Source organism: Piliocolobus tephrosceles, chromosome 4 (assembly GCF_002776525.5).
Source record: "Piliocolobus tephrosceles isolate RC106 chromosome 4, ASM277652v3, whole genome shotgun sequence".
NCBI lineage: Eukaryota > Metazoa > Chordata > Mammalia > Primates > Cercopithecidae > Piliocolobus > Piliocolobus tephrosceles.
The window spans coordinates 37,725,559-37,748,010 of record NC_045437.1 but is presented as its reverse complement, the minus strand read 5'-3'; the positions used below and the strand labels follow the sequence as shown (position 1 = coordinate 37,748,010).

Below are 22,452 nucleotides of genomic sequence, written 5' to 3'. Positions count from 1 at the left end.
CTTCTGCTCAAAATGGTCAATTAGATGTTGCTTTTCTTTGGATGCTAAGATATGTGAAAGTATCTTATGTAAAACATAAAACACCCTTGAACTGAGGAAAACCTGTATTCTTCTATTCCCCCTATTTTTAGAACTTCATAACTCTTAATAATGTTAACATGTGGTATCTGTTGTGCTAAGGGTAATGACTCTTTTCCATATGTGAGAAATGAACAGTCCTACTTGTACTTTATATTTACATTTTGACCCCTTCCACTCCACTCCCTATAATCACATTTTAATTTGAAGCCCTGGTCTTCAAGGAATTTAGTTGTGCATTCTTTTCTCTAACTCTACCTTAAGCTCTTTAAAGAGGTACATTCACCAAATAGATCACTTAAAATCCTTCTCAGCACCTAGCACAGGATGCCCAGTGTATTTGTTAACTTAGCAATGTTTGATGAATTAAATAAGGTATTACTATAAAAATGTACAATCAAGTGGAAAATTGGTGTCAAGTTGATTGAAAAGAGGCACAGAGTGAAGTTTAGGCTTTGAAGAAATTTAGCAGCAAAGAGGATGTAAAGATACGTAAGGTCTAAGGAAGAATTCTGTGGGTTGCTGGGAATAAGTGAGTCAGAGAAAGAAAATAATAACAAAGGTACTGAGTGGTAATTACTATTTGCCAAGCTCAATTTCAAATGTTTTATATGTATTAACTAACTCATTTAATCCTCCTAACATTTCTGTAGGGTAGACACCATTATTATTGCCATTTTACAGAATGAAGAAACTGAGGCACAAAAAGGTTAAGTCATTTACCACTATACTGTTTGTATGATAATTTACTTTAAAATATTTCAATGTAGGCTAGTCATGGTGGTGCACGCCTGTAATCCCAGCACTTTGGGAGGCCGAGGCGGGTGGATCACGTAAGGTCAGGAGTTCAAGACTAGCCAAGCCAACATGGTGAATCCTGTTTCTACCAAAAACACAAAAATTAGCCAGGCGTGATGGTGGGCACCTGTAATCCCAGCTACTTGCGAGATTGAGGCAGGAGAATCACTTGAACCTGGGAGCTGGAGGTTGCAGTGAGCCAGATCATGCCACTGCACTGCAGCCTGGGTGACAGAGTGAGACTCCATCTCAAAAAATAAATAAATAAATAAATAAATAAATAAATAAATAAATAAATAAATAAATAATTTCAACGTAAACTTTAGTGCGACATTTGTATATATAACTTTAGCCCTTGGGTTAGGTAGGTAGCATTTGAAGTCTACTAATCAGAAATCTGTACTCCAGAGGTGGCCTTGTCCCCCAGGCCCCTTCTCCCCAGTCTTGCCTGGCTGGTTGATGTGGTTTGGCTCTGTGTCCCCATCTAAATCTTATTCCTATTGTAATCCCCACATGTCAGAGGAGGAGCCTGGTGGGAAGTCATTAGGTCATGGGGGTGGCCTTCCGCTTGCTGTTCTCATAATACAGTTCTCATGAGATCTGAAGGTTTAAAAGCAAGGTACTTCCCTTTTCACTCTCTCTCTCTCTTGCCACCATGTAAGACTTATGTGCCTTGCTTCCCCTTTGCCTTCCGCCATGACCGTAAGCTTCCTGAGGCCTCCCCAGCCATTTGGAACTGTGAGTCAATTAAACCTCTTTTATGGATAAGTTACCCAGTCTCAGGTAGTTCTTTACAGCAGTGTGAAAATAGACTAATACACTGGTCCTGCTGTCAGAGTATTGTTCCATCTATGTGCAAGGTGCTTGTCAGAGTGCTTGAGGACACAGCAAGCATAAAGCAAGTTTGCAATAACAGATTTGTGGTAGTTTGGTGCCTGCTTGCCAGTGAATGTTTGTACTTTGAGCAGAATTTGACCTCAGACTTGCTGTCATGGTAACATAGGCTTGTTAGAGGTTGTGAAGGATTGCTCTACCTCTGATCACCAGAGGTTACTAATATCTACTACATTGCCGAAGGCAGTTTGCAGCTGCCCCAGGTCACACATCTGGCAGGTGGCAGCACCAGTACTCACTCTCAGGCCACCAGCGCCCTAATTAGCACGCCACACTGCCTCTCTGGAAGGGGATTGAACAGAAGCGATCAGGGCACGAGTGAAGGAGCAGGGTTTTCAGGCAAAGGGAGATGTTCCAGGGCATAGCTAGAGGCAGCAATGTTTTAAGAGAAAAGATTTCTTTCAGTCAAAAAGGGAGACAGAGAAAAGTATGAAGACAGAGGGTATCACTGTAGGTAAGTTTAGAGGCAGAGGGAGGAAATCAGAGCTTCTGCTTGGTGGATCATATTTCCTTAGAGAAGCAGAATTCAAGGGCTTGGATTGAAAGTAAAGGTGGTGGGGTTGGTGCAGGCTTAAGTTCAGGGGTAATGGGGAGAAAGTCCCTTCTGTGTTTCCCATGTATGTTCTTACGTGAAGAAGGGTTGCCCAGGCCCAGGAGTGTGGAGCTTGTAGGAAGGGAGGCCTACGGAGGCTAAGCATGGCCCCAGGGTCAAGACGGGGAATGTGTTCCAACCTCTAGTACCCTGTCAAGGTATCAAGGCCATCCAGTGGAAGACCTGCGATACAGCCTGTCCTAATGAACAGAGAGAAGAGAAACAAGGCACAGCCCAAAGGCCCCAGTAGCCAGAGACACCCGCTCAGCAGGACTCAACCTTACCTCAAAGGGGAAGATGATAAGGCCCTTTCCTGTCCCTGTCCAAAGTGTGCTGGAGAGTTCAGGATGCTCATGGTGAATTTGAATATTTGCTAAGGTCAAAGAGTAGGACAGTCAGTTCTGTAGGAGACAAAATGACTCTGCATTTTGATCCTCTGCAAGAGCTGATTAATAATTCAAGGCAATGCTAAGTAAGTGAGTTCTGCCAGGCAGGCTGGCTCTGAGCAGGGACCTCCCGGCGGGTTACCATGGGACTGTGTTCTCAAAGAAAAGGCCCCTTTTTTTCTTATATTCTCCTTAGTGTCCCTGGCGCTGATCCCACACAGCTCCCAGGGAACTCCTTTTCAGCCAAGGGGATGAATGCCTGCTACAGAAAGGCCCTGGAGGAACTTCCAAATTCAGGCGGAAACAAGAATGGTTGGACAGGCCATGTGACTCTCTCTTGGGTATTTGCATTGTACTAAGAGGACAAATAGAGGGGTCTTGCTAAAGAAAAGAAAAGAGGTAAAGAAAGTGGGCTGCCTGGCTGGGGAATCCCAGGGACCTAACTCATCCTCACTACTGCCTGCTGTCAGTGATGCCTTCAGAGTATAATATAGTATAATATTCATGGTATTCATATAGGTTTCAGTATAAAATATTTAGTTTGATAAAAATGTGTTACAGTAACTCAGCCATAAACTCATTTAGGAAATACTGGCAACCAAATCCAGGCCTTGCATGGGACAAGGGAGTGGAGGTTGATCTCAATAAATCTCTCATTCATCTTCAGCAGCATTCCCCAAAACACAGAGTAAGGCAACAGCAGCAGGGGGTGCAAATCCTACTCAGTGAGCTGAGCCAACCCCCCCCACCGCTGACTTAGAGTTAGTCACTCCTTGGAGTCAGTGTGGACTGAGAACTCTCTGGCCACCCAGGGAAAATTAAACATATTATTTTATTACAACAGATGTCCCCACTTTTTTGTCAAGGAGTACTCCCTTTTATTTTCCCAAAACCATGTACCTGCGGGTAGGAGGCATGATACCAGGGAAGTCACCGTGTTTGTGTGTGCACGGGTGAGGGTGTTGTGTATGTGTGAATTGGTGCAACAGACTGTGTCCCCCCAAAATTGATATGTTGAAATCCTAACCCCCAGTGTGATGCTATTAGGAGGTGGGCTTTGGCAGCTAATGAGTCATGAGGGCAGAGCCTTCAGGGGATTAGTGCCCTTATGAAAGAGGCCCCAAAGACATCTCTCATCCTCCTTCTGCCTCGTGAGGAGGCAGTGAGAAGACAGCAGTCTGCAGTCCAGAAGTGAGTCCTCACCAGATCCTGACCATGCTGGCACCCTAATCATGGACTTCCAGCCTCCAGAACTATGAAAAATAAATCTCTGTTGTTTATAAACTACCCAGTCTATGGTATTCTGTGATAGCAGCCTGAACGGACTAGGACAATTGGGGTGGTAGGGGGAGGGGAGCCTTAGAAGGAGTTACCACCTATTAAGATGGCACATTGAGGATCCACTCAATGTAGCAAGCAGAGATCGAGCACTCACAGAATGGCTAGGATTTAGGAAAGAGATAAATGGAGGCAATAGCAATAATAATAATAGAACACTTTCTGTGACTAAACTATTTTGAGTCTACATATTTTGAGAAATGAATCATCGGGGGAGAAGAGCAACAGCATATATCTAATTAACAATAAACTCAGGCTAATGTAATACATAGTATATTTAAGAAAAGAGCTATGAAATTGCAAAGGAGGGAGCTGGAGAACAACATTTTCCACTTGGAGGAGACAGGCAGGAAAGGCTTCTTGGAGAAGTCTATTTGTGTCGCAACGCCTGTCCCCCAGCACACCCAGCCTTCACCCAGAGGGATGGTAACAAGGCAGAGGCCCTCACCCCTGCCGGCCACATGGGAGGCCGCGGTACACATTTGGAGGGGCGTCCCCCAACCTCCATTTTACCCCCTTTCTATCTGGAACGGTTGGAAAGCTGAAAGCTTCCAAGGCTACCTCTTTCTACAGGAGAGCTTGGTTTAGCCAGAGAGCTGCCCTTGCCGGAGATCTGGGAGGCAGACAAGAGGCAGAGACCATCCTCCATAGCTGTAGTGGCTGATGAGTGAGCGCCAACAGATGCATCTGTTTTGACAGCTGACCTCCAGCTTCTGCTTCAAGGGATGAGGTGGTTGAGGCAGCAGCCCTAGTAATTGCAAAAGCAGCAGCAGCCTGTTTTTTGGATGCTACCCATGGTTTGTACTTGAAACCTACACTCGATCAGCAGCCTCCTGACTTCTGCCCCGCCAGCACCTCCTGCTTGAAATACCTAGAATGGTTTCGTTTTCTGCACTTTACTCTGAGAAATAAAGATGCTTTGGATGACTAATTAATGACTCCTACAGATAAGTAGTAATATAGAGAAAATGACAGCTAATTTGGACCTGGCCATGATCACTGCATCCATTTGTTGGCCTCCTACAAATTGGCCTCTGTTCCACCACCCTAAGAGAAAGACCCTATCTGAGATATCCAGGGATCCCATCCTTGCAGAGAGACCCCTTAGTGACCTCTCTGCTAATTTGTTGCCCCTCCCTTCCTTAATATGGTTTCTTCCTGTATCTGACCTTTCTGTGACTACCTTCTCTTTTTCTCTGAATTATCTTTTCTCCTACCTCTATCAAACTGCCTAAGTTCTTGGCTTTCTACACTTCTAACTTTGCATTCTGTCTCTTGGGAAAATACATTCATGTTTTCTTTTGTCATTTCTGATTATCTACTATGTGCTAGGAGCTATGGCCCAGCTGAAGATAAGCTGCAAGATTCTTGTAAGAGAGGCAAGTCAGTTACAGAAAAGGCACTTTCTAGAGCAATGAGCATTCTAGGGAAGGTAGGCATAAAGGGCTTTGAAAATGGACAGTAGAAAATGGAAGGTAGAAAATGAAGGAGGCTTCATGAAGAAGACAGCTTGGGAGTTGAATCAGAGAGGACTTTGATTGGTGAAAACAGGCCTCAGGGAAAGGAAAACACTTTAACAGGAGGAAATAACATGAGAAGAATTGAATGGAAGTAAAAAGGTATAGGGCACGTGGGGAAATCCTACTCACATCCATAAAGCAATCCAGTATGCTGTGTGCATCACTTCCTGATGGATATACGCCCTGAGAAATTTGTCCTTAGGCTATTTTGACATTGTGCGAACATCCTGGAGTGCACTTGCACAAGCCTAGATGGTATAGCCTACTACACACCCAGGCTATATAGGGTAGCCTCTTGCTCCCAGGCTGCAAACCTGTGCAGCAGGTTACTGTACTGAATACCATAGGCAACTGGTACTACAGTTTATAATATAAATATATATATATATAATATAAATATTTGCATGTATATAAACAGGTCTAAACATAGAAAAGGTACAGTCCAAATACAGTATTGTAATCTCACGGGACCACCACTGTATAAGTGATCTGTCATTGACCAAAATGTCATTTTTGGTGCATGACTCTGGTTAGATTGCGAGCTCCATGGGTGAGGAAGCTGCTCACTAGCTGTCTCTCTTCCCAGAATTCAGCACTGTGCCTGGTACGTAGTAGGCCCTCACTAAGTATTTGCGAATGAAAGACTAGAGAGGTGAGTGAATGAGTCTAGTTCAGAGCGCAACCACTCCCTTCTGCCCACACTGCTGCAGTTATGTCAAGACAGGGAGACAGAGCCCTGAGCCAAGAACTCTACTCCTCAGCATTTTCCATGAAGCCCAGCCAGGGAGCTTCCTCCTTACTTTCCCTTCTACTCCTCCGTAGTTAACCAATCCATTGGGTCAAAGGTACCACTAACCATCAGCTAATGTTGATGGTTCTACCTTTAAAATTTGTCCAGAATATAACCCCGTTCATATTCTGGGTTCTGCTACAACCAAGTACATTGCTCACATTCCACCTTGATCCCTGACAAACACAGCAGCCAGACTGGTCCTTTCAGAAACATCAGTCCCAGCACATTACACCTGTGCCCTTCCCAGCCCCACATGTTCTCCAGGGCCTTACATGGTCTCCTCTGTGATATGGTTTGGCTCTGTGTTCACACCCAAATCTCATGTTGAATTGTAGTCCTCAGTGTTGGGGGAGGGACCTGGAGGGAGGTTATTGGATCATGGCAGTGGGTTTCCCCCTTGCTGCTCTCATGATAGTGAGTGAGCTCTCACGAGATCTGGTTGTTTGAAAGTGTGCAGCACTTCCTTATTCACTGTCTCTCTCTCTCTCTGTCTCTGTCTTTCCTTCTTTGCCATGTGAAGAAGGTGCTCGCTTCCCCTTCACCTTCTGCCATGACTGTAAGTTTCCTGAGGCCTCCCCAGCCATGCCTCCTGCACAGCCTGTGGAACTGTGAGTCAATTAAACTCTTTTCTTCATAAATTACCCAGTCTCAGGTAGTTCTTGATAGCAGTGTGAGAAGGACTAATATGCCCTGCTAACTTCATGAGGAGCATGTACACTCACTGCTTCAACTTCAGCTATTTCCATGCTAGCTAATTTTCTTCTCATGCATGGTGAGACATGCATTTCAATGATCTTCCTAGTTTCTTCCAACTCTTGCCTATTTACCTCATTCGAAAAGTGTTATTCCCTCTCCTTTCTTGATCCCTTTTGTAAGCCAAGAAATAAGCTGTATTAAGTCTAATAAATCTAAGAACAGTTCTAGAGATTTAACTACCCTGGGGTTTGCAATGAAATTAAATTAAACAAAGAACCTAGTTGGCATCCTCTGAAATTTGTCAGAATCTTACACCTGTGGAGTATATCAGCATCCCCCACAGAGGTTTCAACTGCCTCCTTCTGCTCTCCTAATTAAACCTGTTATTCATTTGAAGGCCAGCCTCTTTCAAATTATACAATCTTTCCAAAATAGCATCTTACTTAGGATTATTGTTTTTATGATTGTTTAAATAGTAATATAGAAAAATAGGGTTTTCTTATATCTTTCCTTCGCAATAAACAATTTTCAACAGTATAATAGCTTAAATAGGCGATTGTGATGTCACCCTTAGGATATAATCACTGCTTGTCACATCATTTCTGTAGAAAAACCAACTCACATATGATGAAATGTGGTGGGGGTGAAATAACAGCAGTGTGATTTTCGACCACCAACTTGCCTTGGAAGGGAATTTGGGGATGTGCACCGCTGGAAGCCATGTGAATTTTGAGAGTATGTAAAATTCAGATGACTTGAGGGAATGTGGTGTGCTAAACAATTATGCAGTGCCTATTTGTGTGTGCATAATTGGTTGCTAGGACTGAGCCATGATTAGTCACCAAATTACAAAAGCATGACTTTTCCTTCAATGGATGTAGCACTTGCCCAGGATACAGAGTTTGGAGACAGTAGCATGGATTAGATTTTTGCCCCATTTGCTCACTCGGCAGGGGTCTGTGCGCAGTGTACAATTTGCACAACTATATGTGGGACCTTGCTAAGTTATCCAGAAAAATTGCATCCATATGATGCCCTACAAAATGCCAAAATCTACAAAGCAGTCAACCTGTATAGTCTACACAGAAAGGAAGGACACACTTATTCTAGTGACCCAGATTCAAATCATAGCCAAAGAAGCAGTGAGGATAAAAGGTCAAAGAAAAAAGTCACACAATCCGGGAGTTGGGGGAGAAAGAATGGGGCATGGATGAGGCAAAGGGAGACGAAGAGGAAACAGATTGCAGAGAGGGAAGAGAAAGGAAGGAAGGAAGAAAGGAAAGAAGGAGCAAAAGAAGATTTATGCATAAAAAATGTAAGTTATTTTTGAAACATTCATGACCCCCCTCCCCTTTTTGAGGCATTGTTGTGGGGAGACAGAGATGAGTCCTGATCCTTAAGCTCGATCTACTCACATGCAAAAGAAGAAGCAAAGCAATTACACACACACACATGCACACACACACAGACACACATACATGCAATGAGGCAGCCATCTTTATACATTTCAAACTGGAACAAGGCACAAGAAGTCCATATTAATCAATATTAATAGCTATGCCAATAAAAAGTTCTTGCTTCTCAAACCAGCACAGTATTCTCAGAAGCCAAAGGAGGAGAAAGCTTCAGAGTGCTAAAGTTAAATCAGTTCAGAAGAGGAAATGCTCCCAGGGAATTCACTGTTTCATTTCACAACACACCTCCTTGTGTTGGTGCCCTGGGCACCTGATAAGCTGTAAACAAGAGACAGATGGGACATTGATTTTCAGTCTGTGTGTTCTACAGAGAATCTACCCAGGCTAGGTAAGATGAAAATAAAGGGATGGGCTAGGGCCAGGATTTTAGAGCTTGAAAATATTTTGCTGCCTGGGAGAGCGTCTGTAAGCAGATGATAATAATGACAGTTGGCTGTAGGCCTTGGCAGATGCATTTCCCAAGCATTTTCAGACTTAATGAGTCCAGAGAGCATCCCGTGGGGCAGGACAGTCACGTTATTAGCAGATTACGGTAAGGAAATGGGGAAAATCTACGGGTTCAAGTGAGCGATGGGGACACCAGAAGTAAGTATCTCAGCCTGAATCTTCACAAACACTTTTGCTTCCAACCTTTCTCCCAGGAGGGGCAGGGAAAAGGGGTGGCTTGAAGTATGAATGTGGTTTCAGGGAAGAGGAGAATGATTCTCCACATGTGCATTTAGTCCCTTGTCCTCATATTTGCACACATGCCCCTGATGCTGCCTGAACCCGCAGAAACGACCCCATGGCAGTGGGGCCTGCATATATTGTACCACTTGCACAATTATATGTGGCACCCTGCAAAGTTATCCAGAAAAAATGCACTCATATGAGCTCTAGTCATCCGGCTGCCTAGCAATTTCTCAGTACCTTTCCTTGGTTTGAAGATTTCCAGATTTATGAATCCCACTTCTCCAGGAAGAAGCCAGAAACTCACTTTCCTAAGCTGTCTATAGCTGGACACAAGCAGGGCCCTGGCCTCCTCAGATAGACTGTGCCAGACTCTGACTGTAGGAGAGCGTTGCGTAAGAAAGAGTGCACGGGCGGATCACGAGGTCAGGAGATCGAGACCATCCTGGCTAACACGGTGAAACCCCGTCTCTACTAAAAATACAAAAAAACTAGCTGGGCGAGGTGGCAGGCGCCAGTAGTCCCAGCTACTCGGGAGGCTAAGGCAGAATGGAGTGAACCCGGGAGGCGGAGCTTGCAGTGAGCTGAGAGCCGGCCACCACACTCCAGCCTGGGCGACAGAGTGAAACTCCGTCTCAAAAAAAAAAAAAAAAAAGGAAAGAAAGAGTGCAGAGTGGAGGAATTCTGATGAGGGTGACAGAGAGACACTTAGTTTGCAGAGTCCAAGGTTGTGGTGGTTCCAGTGGTAGTTCCCCTGCTGTGCTATAACAGCAGAGACTCTCCTGGAGCAATAATTAAGGTACCCAGCTCAGTAGCCTCCAAGCCTGATTGTCCAACTGTCCTAGATACTCTGTGTAAAAACCAATACAGTTCAGTCACTACAATTGATGTAGCTACAGAGAATTCTGTTGTTTGCAACCAAAAACTCTTACTAATTGTTCTTGTACTTACAGGCAATGCAAAAAGAAAAAAAAAGAACTCAGTAATTAAAATGAAATTTTAATGTAATAATTTTAGAAAGCATTTAGGTATTCAAAAATGTTTTTGCAAAAAGTATAAATATATTTATACGTTATTTTAAAATCAAAGAAACAGAATCCCAGAGAAACCTAGTCATATATCAAGCTGCTTAGCACAGTAAGATTAAAATGAGAATTAGGGCCGGGCGTGGTGGCTCACGCCTGTAATCCCAACACTTTGGGAGGCCGAGGCAGGCGGCTCACCTAAGGTCAGGAGTTCAAGACCAGCCTGGCCAACATGGGAAACCCTGTCTCTACTAAAAATACAAAAATCAGCTGTGCATGGTGGGTGCCTATCTGTAATCTCAGCTACTCAGGAGGCCGGAGCATGAGAATCACTTGAACCCAGGAAGCAGAGGTTGCAGTGAGCCAAGATTGCACCACTGCACTCCAACCTGGGGAACAGAGTGAGACTCTGTCTTAAAAAAAAAAAAAAGAAAAAGAAAAAGAAAAAAAGAGTTGAATGCAACATTTTACAAATCAAAATTAAAATCCATGATGCACAAAATATCAAAATTTTAAATAAATGCAAGATCAGTATTACTGATTTTTCCCTTTGTCTCAGACTCTGATATATAGTTACTTATGCTGCCTTTAGGGAACTTGCACATGTTATCTTTAAACAAATTAATAGCACAGATTAGACTACTTCATTGCCTCTTCAAATAATCAAAGTTTAAATCTTCTTCTTCCTGGTATGTGAATCTTCTTCAGCAGAATATATAGTAGCATCTCTCTCTGGAAGCATTCCTGAGCCCACAAATTTGGATTAGATCAGAATCTCTGTTTCCAGACCTGTCCGGATCTTGCAGAAATATTAATGTTGGCAGACTCTCTAAAATAACAGAGTAAATTGAACCAAATTAAACACAAGGAGACATAAGATCAAATTTTAGTGAATATTTGGGCTGCTGGCTACCCAGCACTTCTCCATAGGTGAATGCCTTGATAAATCACAAGGATGGTGGTAATTGGTGTTCATTTCACACTATATGCCAAAGGCCGTGTTAGACACTTGAAACAGTGGATGCTTCTTGTCACAATTTCCGTGAGGCAGGAAGTCCTACGACAAAAGTGAGGATGAAGTTCCTAGTTAAGAAGTGGCAGAGCCACATCATAAGCCCAGGGTAACAAATGCCAGGGCTGACGTCTCCCTGCCACATCATGTTTTATTTTAAGAAAGTGGACTTTTTCTCAAGAAGTCTGAGGACCACAAAGCATCAGGCCTGGGCTTCCCCAGCAGTCAAATGGATATTGTTAGAACGATGGCTTGGTGAAAGCCACAGCTTTTCTTTTATGAGTGAAGGGAGTGGAAGGAGAGACAGCTGCAGCCTGCAAGCCTGGAATCTCTGTCCAGCAACCAAGAACCTTCAATTCTCCCTGCCCCGCTGAGGAGTTTAGTCCCAAAGAAGCACCTAACAAAATTTTATACTCATTATATAATCCTAGGTGTTCTGATATGAGAAGAACTTCTTCAGAAGGTGTCTTAATGCATATGGGGAAACTGAGGTCCAGGTAAGTAAAGTAATTTTCATAGAAAACTGAGACTAGAACCCAAGTTACTCAATCCCCAGTTAAGACTGAGTTCATAACACCATACAGCCATGCAGATTAAGTCCTGAACTCTGTCTACGCAAAAAACTGTGCTTCGTCACTGAGGCTGACAGACTCTCCTCAAAGGTTTAGTCTGTACACCAAAGGGGGGAAAAAAATTGGCATTTTATAGGCTAAATCTAGCATGCAGATGTGGTTGGGTTTTTTTTTTTTTCTTGGTTTGTCAAGTGTTTTTGAAAATTTTGAACTAGTCAATATAATTTAAAAATCAGGAGTTTTCACATGCAAATTCAGATTTCTGGCTCCCCTTGAAAAAAAATCCAAGATCAGGACACACTGGAACCACTTTCTCACATGGCAGCTATTGGTTAGAGCAGGTAGTGTGCTGAGCCAGATCATATCGGCTCACAAGAGCCAATGATAAAATATTCAGAAATGTTGTGGGCCACGTGTTAAATGGTAGCTTGAAATCAGCCGCAGGATCATTTACACCAGCCATGTTACCATGGAAACATGGACAATGGAAACATTGGTCCATTGTCCATCTGCTCCTGCCCCCCATTGGTCAAGGACGATGCCACCAGCAAAATTCTCTTGTTCTTCTAGATTGCACATATATGAGTTGTCCTGGAAAATCTCAAGTCAAAGAAGCTGCACTGCAGGAAATCAATATGGTGCAGGCCCCAGGCAAGGCATCACTGACTATACTTGCAAGAAACAAACACCTGCGAAAATCAGGACAAGATGATTTTGAAGCTGTGCAAAACAGGTGTCTATATATTGGCTTTTTTGAGTAGTGTAACTATGAACATTCTTGTACATCTCTCTTGTGCACGTGTATATATTTCTGTCAGATACACGCTGTAGGACTGGAATTGCTGAAACATAAGGTATTCACATGTTCAACCTTAGGAGAAATGGCCAAACAGTTTTCTAAAGTGCTCTTATTTATTTACATTCCCACCAGCCATAAAGGAGAGTTGCGGTTGCTTCAACATTTAGTGCTGCCATATTCTTTTTCAAATCATCACTTAAAAAATCACTTCCTGTTGGCTCAAGATGATAGTCAGTTTGTACCTCTTTGACTATGTGGTTTACTTAGCACCATGTTTTATATCAGGTCGTTTGTGTTCTGTGTCATGGCCACAGATGTGCTCACATATTCCAGGCTGATGGGGTAAGATCAACAACTTCACACTTGACCCAAGTGGCAATCCAAAGTAAACAAGGAGGAAGGAATAAGTCAATAAAATTCCCAAAAGAAGTCACCATAATTCATTACATTTCATTTATCAGAAAACCATTCCAAGTCTTTGACTAATTTGAGACTCCCTGTTGTGAGACAAAATCTCTTCCTCTGTGAGTTATTATAATTCTCGCCAGGAATAGCCAGGGAGCTCCTTTCCTCTGCTCCAAGTCTCAGCGTCCAGGCTGTTTGTAACACGTAATCTATGATTGAGAAACAGGAAAAAAGGGAGACCATCTTACAAGGTCTAGTCCCAAACCTCCTTTCTCTTTAGTTTCAGCCCCAAATCAACCCTACTTGACTGCTCCCTCGTGCCACAAAACAACGGAGTGCTCTCATTCTGAAGTGCTCCCTTGGCTCCCACTGGTCAGGATAAAATTGGCTTCCCAGGAGTCATTCGGGCCTGACCTCCAGCTAGGATCACCTCCTAGGAGATGCACCAAGTCTGGGAAAACCACCCTCAAGTACCTCTGGCTTCTAAATGTCCATTCCAAAGACTGAGCAGTAAGGATGAATGAATTGCAAATAGAAGTAGTTTCTGTTTAGGAAGCCCAAAGAAACTCCCTGTGTTCTTCCTCTGCGACCTGCAGTGGACAGCCCACTCTTTGGCCATGATGAACAGTGGCTCTCCAATCCTGCCTCTACCCTTGGTACTGTTCCAGCCCACCTGGGACAGGTGGGTACACTGCTCGTCTGTCCCGCCATGCCAGACCATTCATGCCATGCCCACAGGGTGGTATCCTGGGGGAGAGTCCTCTTCTCGAGAAAGGTGCTCTTTCTTCACCATGGGCAAAGGGAGGTCCAGCTGACCCCAACATTTTGTGTTGGCAAGCATCCAGGAGATGCTTAGTAGCTGTGAATGATCTCAACACCCTCTCATGTCCTGAGGAAGAAGTCACAAGTCATAGCATTTTTCCTTTGACATGTATTCCTTTTCCCATAGGGCAAAGCTGGCTTGCTCATGAGCGTCCACATTTCACACACTCCAAACATGCCAATTCACCACATTTGTAGGAAGCAGGCAGCAATGAGGGTAACAGAAAGACTTCAGAGCTTCATCCAAAAACTCCTTTACTGAAATAACAGCAAATATTTATTGCTGGGCTCACTATGTATACTTACTAAGCACTTTCTATATATCTCATTTAATTCTCACAACGCTTTGAGGCAGCTACTTGTATTAGCCCGTTTCATAGCTGGAGAAACTGTGTCCATGAATTCACAATTAGGAAGTGGTTAAGGTGAGATTCAAACCCAGGAAGTCGACCTCCCAAGACCATGCTCCTAGTAGCTATATTGTAGTAGGATTTCTTCCCCCATCACTCGGCTGTGGATCCCCAGCCCCCAGCTATCTGTTTTCATCTACCTTCTTTGTGGTGCCATCTCCCAGACTATCCTGAAAGTGTCTCCAAGGCTTTTGGTTGGGAGCCAGCCCAACCTCTTGTCTTCTCCGCAAACCCCCAAGTAGCAGAGTCCACACTGGTAGCCCTCAGCTACTAGCAGAAGAGAGTTCATACAACATACCTGAAGTCCTCAGCTTCAAACCCCAGCACCATCACCCAACAGGAGTGAACATTTAGCAGGTTATCTAAACTCTCCAAGGCTTGGTTTCTACATCAGCATCACAGTATAATAATAATGTCTGCCTAATAGGGCTTTTCATAGGATCCAGTGAGCTGATGAATGTAAAACACAGTACAGTTAAGGGCACAGTGAGTACTAGCTTTCACTAGTCATAAAATACCCGTTCAGATTTTAGTTTTTGAAATCTTGAAGTTAGAAAGTGTAAAATGGATTCCCTTTGAATTCTGGCTTTTCTCCAAGTCTTCTTTCCCTTGTCTCCATTTTATTCCCTGTTAGAGGTCTCCATTCTAACGTGTAAATACATAACACAGTGCCTGGCCCTGAGCAGGGGGCAATGCCAGAGTTACTCCTTCCTTCTAGCTTTCGTTCTCCCTACATCATCCTGATACTAACTTATCCTTTCCCTCTTCTCTCGATATTTTTGTTCACCCTTTTCCAGCTGCTTGAGAGGGAGCTGAGAGACCTAGACACTATATTTAGAGTGGTTTTAGGCAACATCCTCAAGGCCAGAATAGCTCATCTGTCCAGAACTAAAATGAGATCGCTGCTCTACAGACTCTTCACCCAGCCCTTTTATGGGGGTATTCAGTATCTGACTTTGGATCACGATTTTTTCTTACAGAGAGGTGTTATCAATGTCCATTAAAACCACAGAGTAGCTGGGTGCAGTAGCTCATGCCTATAATCCTAGGACTTTGGGAGGCCAAGGCAGGCGGATCACTTGAGCCCAGGAGTTTGAGACCAGCCCAAGCAATGTGGCAAGACCCTGTCTCTACAAAAAATACAAATATTATTTGGGTGTGGTGGTGTGTGCCTGTAGTCCCAGCTACTTGGGAGGCTGAGGTGGGAGGATCACCTGAGCCCAGGGAAGTTGAGGCTGCAGTGAGCCATGATTGTGCCACTGCTTTCCAGCCTGGGCAACAGAGTGAGACCCTATCTCAATAAAAAAAAAAGAAAGAAAGAAAGCACAGAGCATTTTATCAAAAAGCACCAGTAAGACATTTGTGAAGAGTAGGCTTCTTATCTCAGAAGTGTGTTTCTGTTCATGTCAAATACGCATTTTCATATCTCTTGTAAGCACATATGATTGAGGTTAAATCTCATACTCACACTACTGCAGTGGCTCTTGATCAGGGAGAGTATCAGAATTTCATTTCTGAGATTTCTCAAGATGGCTTTAAAATCACAGAACCAAGGATGTGTGTATTTTGATTCAGACACCGTTCCCATTTCCACAACCTGCTTCTACCTTCTCAGTCAACAACCACTATCCTAGTAGCTTTTTAAATGGTGGACACCCATCCAAATGAACAGCTCTAGAAATGAAAGTTTGAAAAATCAAAATAGGCTGGGCCCAGTGGCTCACGCCTGTAGTCCCAGCACTTTGAGAGGCCAGTGTGGGAGGATTGTTTGAGCCCAGGAGTTCCTGATCAGCCTGGACAACATAGTGAGACCCTGTCTCTACAAGAAAAAATTTAAAAAATTAGCCCCTCATGGTGGAGTGCACTTGTAGTCCCAGCTACTTGGGAGGAAGAGGCAGAAGTATTACTAGAGCCTGGGAGGTCGAGGCTGCAGTGAATACACACACACACACACACACGTATGTATGTATGTAGTCTAATTTCTGTCCAAAGATGTTCTATTTGCTCCTTGATTCTCTGTCCTTTTAAAACAGCCTCTCTTTCCAGTTAACACCTAAGGCTCTGACTTACTTTCTTTCCCCAATAGTTGTCATAGCCTTCTCCAGCATGTGTTCCTTCTATATTTCAGACATGGCATAGGAGACACAGCAATAACTAAGTATGTACAGCAAATCAAAGGATGGAGCCTCAAATTGAAGCCAAGTCTACTATATCTTATCAATTTACCCAATATCATTGTCTCTCTCTGTAGAGGTTACCCTTCTATGCACATAAATGTGAATTAGAACATCTCTGCCCTGCTCCTTTCAGCAGTACAGCTCTGCAATGATGCACGCTGCCATCCATTTCACTGGAACATTTGCCATAAAGTCGCTTTAAAAGACATTCTCTTACAATACTGTCAATGGCCCTTGCATTAAAAATGAGAAAAATATGGAAACATGCATTAAAATATTCAGAAATAAATGGCTTTTTTATTACATAAAAGCTCTCATGTGCCTCAAAGGTACTGAGAATAGAATAATTTATCATAAATTAGATTATTATTGCTGGGAAAAGATCTATTTTAATGCCAGTTTTCTTGGGGATTAAACCAAACCCGAACAGTCCATTGGGGGGGTGTTCATAAATGTATAAGTCAAATACTGAAAAGCTTTAAGTGGAAAATACATGCTGATGAAGCAATCTTGGAAAAGACAGAACACATTCTGTTTGTTCTCATGTCTGGCAGGGGGCAGCTATCGCATCCAGAAAAAAAAAATGAAGATAATGAGTTCTCTGCAACTAAGATGAAGACCCACTGAGCTTTGGGGTTTAAAATGCAACGTCAGAACTTCAGAGCCCCGGCACCTAGGTCTCCAGCTGCTGGGTGGTGCCAGCATCAGACATACACTCTGCAAAACAGATGCTGTCTTAGGAAAATGTGACCCTGTTGTCCTTTCAGGCCTGTATTTCACAAGAAGACAAATGAAGAGTTAAAAGGAAAACTGCAGATCTGAGTGAAGAGACAGCAAGTTGTCTTTTCTGATATAGCCAGAAAATAAGATTTCTGGTTAACATATGCTAAAGATGTAGTGTGGACTTTCAGACTCAGAATGTGATCACGTGTATTTCTCACTGAAACTGTATTGAATGTTATTCGACCATTGTTGAATCAGTCATCTTGATAAATATTATCTTCATACAATACCAAGCAGAGAGTCAGTGACTAGAATGCCACTGAAACCAGCTTTTTGTAGGACAAGGTTTTCGTGGTTTTAGGGGGTGGGGAAACTTGCACAGTAATCCACAGTATTTAATGATTTAGGCAGGGTAGGGGAAAAGTGATGAGCATTCATTTTGCTAGCAGTGTAAATTCCGTGGAGGAATGGTATACTGCTAATTGTACTTCACATTCCCTATACTTATAAAGGCTTTACTACATGATCCAGCATTGTGATCAAAGATGGAAGGAATCTCTTCATAGCTCTCCTTCCTTTTTCTATTCTTATTTCCTTACCAATTTGCTTTATTCCTGGTCCTTTTGCATCTTTATTTTTAGTCAGTACCCTGTTACTCTGCTGGAAAGATCTGTGTATGAAGCTGGATAATAAAAATGTCATGATTGCCACTTATTTGGAGGGGTAGAGTGGACGACTTGGGCAGCATAGCAGCCCAGGCTGGAAGAGAGGATCTGGCAGGGAGGAAGTTTGGCTGAAGGACAGGCCCCCTCAGGACTGATTTCTTGGCAGTCTATCCAAGTCCTTGGGTGTCTGCACTGGAGTTATAATAATAGCCAATCTTTATTAAGCATTTTGTCAGTGCCAGGATCTGTGCATTATCTTATTTAATCCTTACACAACCCCGCAAAGCAGGCACTATTACCATCTCAATTTAAAAGATGAGGGCTGGCCGGGCGCGGTGGCTCACGCCTGTAATCCCAGCACTTTGGGAGACAGAGGCAGGCAGATCACGAGGTCAGGAGATCCAGACCATCCTGACTAACACGGTGAAACTCCATCTCTACTGAAAATACAAAAAAAAAAAAAAAAAAATTAACCGGGCGTGGTGGCATGCGCCTGTAGTCCCAGCTACTTGGGGGGCTGAGGCAGGAGAATGGCGTGCCCATTCTCCCGGGAGGTGGAGGTGGCAGTGAGCCGAGATCGTGCCACTGCACTCCAGCCCGGGCAACAGAGCGAGACTCCATCTCAAAAAAAAAAAAAAAAAGATGAGGGCTAAGACTCAGTAACTTTAGGTGAATTTCCAAGTTCACACATCAACTAAGTGGTCGATCCAGCTGTTTCATTTCAAAGCTTGAGCTTAGACCATCCCCCTCCAATTAATTAGCTATGCCTTCCTTCTTGCGCTTATCTCTTTCTTCTCTCTCCTTTTAAGATTATAAAGACTTTCGTCCGGCACGGTGGCTTATGCCTATAATCCCAGCTCTTTGGGAGGCCGAAGCGGGTGGATTACTTGAGGTCAGGAGTTCGAGACCCGATTGACCAACATAGTGAAACCCTGTCTCTACTAAAAATACAAAAATTAGCCAGGTGTGGTGGTGGGCACCTGTAATCCCACCTACTCAGGAGGCTGAGGCATGTGAATTGCTTGAACACAGGAGGCAGAAGTTGCAGTGAGCTGAGATCGTGCCATTGCACTCCAGCCTAGGTGACAGAGCAAGACTGTCAGACACACAGACACACACACACAGACACACACACACACACACAGATTATAAAGACTTTAGAAAATGTGCTTCTGTGTACTTTAAAAACTCTTAAAGAACAAAATGGTAGTTCCTGGACCAAAATTCAAAGGACCCAAATCCTTATTTCTGTGTAGCCACCAACTCCCTGTATTATCGTGACACTGGACCACTGGCTCTCAGTTTGCCCATCTGTAAAATTAGGAAGTTTGACTAGATGGTATCTGAGGATGATTTGGCCTCTGACATTGGGTGAATCCTCAGCTTCTAGGAGAGGGTGTGGGGCATGACTCACTTGGGATGTGAGTGGCAAGAAGGGAGCACCTATAATTGTAGTGACTGGATTTCCAAGTCTCCAATCAGAACACCCATTACCTGAATCACTGAATGACAACGGGTTGTAATGGTAGCATCAACTCTCCTCCCGAAATTCAATGATATGGAAGGTATGGGGGGTAAATCCAGACCCACTCCCTTGTGGAGGGTGAGGCACTTCATGAACTTCTATATTTTTATCACCCTATTTCTCCTTTGACATCCAGTCCCTGAACTTCTCCACCAGCAAGCAAAATAAAGCCAAGATTGGTGTATGTGTCCTATTAGAAAATCATACCCAGGATTCTGGACTCCTTAGCTGATTTCATCTTATTCACATGTGTTTGCATATTGTCTTTGTTAAGTGGTTCCAAATCCAGTTTGTAAAGTACAAGATGGCATCGATGTTCTAGAGAGGGCAAATGCATTCTCATTCAGAGCAAAGGTGACCACCATAGGAAGCAAGTTTTTAAGCCCTTCCCACTTTAGGAGAGAGAAAACACAATTAAGCAAATTTGCCACGGTGAGAGGCCTGGCTCTCCTTCCATTTAATGGGAATAGAGCACTGTGGAGAGGAAAAGTGCCAAATGGTATGTGATTTTTAAAATCTCCTACGCATTTAATAATTAATGCTTACTTTTCTTCTATTTTTCCCCACCCCCTCAACTCCTTTCCGCACTCATTACAGCTCTTTGATATCCCCTCAGGAATTAGGATATCTCCAGCTGTTTACATAACCAGAGATTAAGTCCAATCGAAGAAGAAATTTAGGCCACAAAAAAATCATGATAAGAAAGCCAGAAATGGAGTTTGCCTTGGGTCACATTCTGAGATTCAGTCATAGCAACCTCAAAGGGCATCGAGCAAAAGTTTTTTGGTGGACTCATGAATTAGAGGTGAGAGTGGCTGACTATTATTTGCAAAGCTGGATTAAGTGAAAGCAAATGGTAACTGATATGAGTCTCCTCTCTGGAAGGAATCTGCTGTGCATGAGAGATAAGATAAAGCTCTAATAAAAATACTGACTTAGTTTCTGTTCTTTTGTGCTTACCTGCTCTGCTCCGTGTTATCTCATTTTTGTAGGCTTGACCCTGCTGCAGTTTGCAAGTTTCTAGGTGAATAACTGTTGCACCTTTGTACATGGTGGGTTTTGTGCATGGAATGTATGTTGCCCAATCCACTACCTTTCCTCCCCTATTGCCCCCACCCTTTCCCTGCTCTGACTTGAGCTGGCCTGATGCTGAGGCAAAATAAGCCATTACTTTAATAAGCCATTATTCACAATAGATTGGAAAGACAAGGAGCCCCACAGTGAGCTGACATCGGCCTTGTATTCTTAATCATGAAATAGCAGATAGGGGATGTGCATGGGAGGGAGGGATTGCAGCAAGAAAACTTTGGGGCACTTCTTGGGTGAAAGGGGAGGTGGGAAGGCCGGGCAGGCCCAGGCAAGGATAGCTGCTCCAGTGGACAGTCTGAGTCAGTGCTTCTTGACCTCTATCTGGGTGTAAGAGAATCACTTGTGTTACTTACGAAAATGCAGATTCCTTGGTCTCAGCTCCAGAAATTCTGATTTGGTCCATAGGGAGTAGGTTTCAGATCATTCTAACGCAGGCAGCTTCGGATCAGAAACACTGCTTAAGGGCAATTAAGGGTATTAACCCTTCTGTACCAAGAAGGGTTAAGGAGAAGGAAAAAGAGCAGAGAGTAAAAAAGTGGAAAGGTCCCTGAAGGCAGCAAAAAAGTAAGGTCTTTGGAATCAAACTTAGGTTCCAATCTCAGGAGTGTTCCCACTTAATCTTTATGAACATTCTTCCCTATGTATAAAACAAGGGGAAATAACAATGATAATAATAGTTCATATGCAGGGGTTCTTATAGCTCAGGGTTACATGTTTTAGTGGGTTAGCTCATTTATACGTCCTCACACTACGAAGAAGACATAGCATTATTCTCATTTTATACCTGAGGAAACCGAGGCACAGATGGAGTGTTAAACTGGCCTAAAAGGCCACACCACTAACAAGTGCTGAAGCTGTGATTTGAACCCAGGGAGTGTAAGTTGGGGAAATTTGGGGAGAAAATGTACAGGAAATATCTGGCCGCTGCCTGACACACAGGGCTCAGGTTTGTGTCCTTCCTTCCCAGCATTGCTGAGAGGTGATCAACTGACCGCACACGTTGATCAGCTGCCTGCTCCAGTAGAACTCTACCATAATTGCTGGAGGATTGGGGTGGTGAGGGGAGGCAAAGAGCACTGGATCTGAAGACACAACCTGGAGCCTCAATTTCCTCATCTCTAACATGAGGACTGCAATGTCCTTACCTCACAGCATGTGATGTTCAAATGAGATCATGCCTGTGAAAAGTATTTTATAAACAGTATTTAGTACAAATATCTACTGGATTATGAAGATGAATATGGGCCCAGTCACTGCACAGAACAGCCTAAAATATCCACTTCAGGTGTCATTCCCCTGTCTTTTAGTGACTCCTGAATGTCTCTTGAGTAAAATAAGAATATGTGCTAATGTGTTTTCAGATAGTGGCTTAGTCTTTCATTCCTAAAGGGGCCTGGTTCTCTTGGGTGGAGAAGGAGAGAAATTAGGTAAAAATGTTGAGGCTGCACCTTAGGAAAAGAAGGGAGACTTTGTCTTTATATATATATGTGTGTGTGTGTGTGTGTGTGTGTGTATACTTTAAGTTCTGGGGTACATATGCAAAATATGCAGGTTTGTTACATAGGTATACATGTGCCATGGTGGTTTGCTGCACCCATCAACCCGTCATCTACAATAGGTATTTCTCCTAATGCTATAACCCCTGACAGGACCCAGTGTGTGATTTTCCCCTCCCTGTGCCCATATGTTCTCATTGCTCAACTCCCACTTATGAGTGAGAACATACGGTGTTTGGTTTTCTGTTCCTGTGATAGTTTGCTGAGAATGATGGTTTACAACTTCATCCATGTCCCTGCAAAGGACATTAACTCATCCTTTTTTATGGCTGCATGGTATTCCATGGTTTATATGTGCCACATTTTCTTCATCCGGTCTGTCATTGATGGGCATTTGGATTGGCTCCAAGTCTTTGCTACTGTGAATAGTGCTGCAATAAACATATGTGTGCATGTGTCTTTATAGTAGAATGATTTATAATCCTCTGGCTAT

The 22,452-nt window shown here is 43.4% G+C and overlaps 1 long non-coding RNA gene across 1 annotated transcript; it reads left to right on the top strand.

Annotated features, from left to right (window-relative positions):
* Positions 1 to 7,727: 7,727 nt before the first annotated feature.
* LOC111545551 lies at positions 7,728 to 17,422 on the top strand. The gene is made up of 5 exons (XR_002732492.2): positions 7,728 to 7,817; positions 11,708 to 11,773; positions 12,419 to 12,581; positions 16,371 to 16,442; positions 17,016 to 17,422. It is a non-coding gene; the product is annotated as an uncharacterized LOC111545551 (long non-coding RNA).
* The last annotated feature ends 5,030 nt before the right edge of the window (positions 17,423 to 22,452 follow it).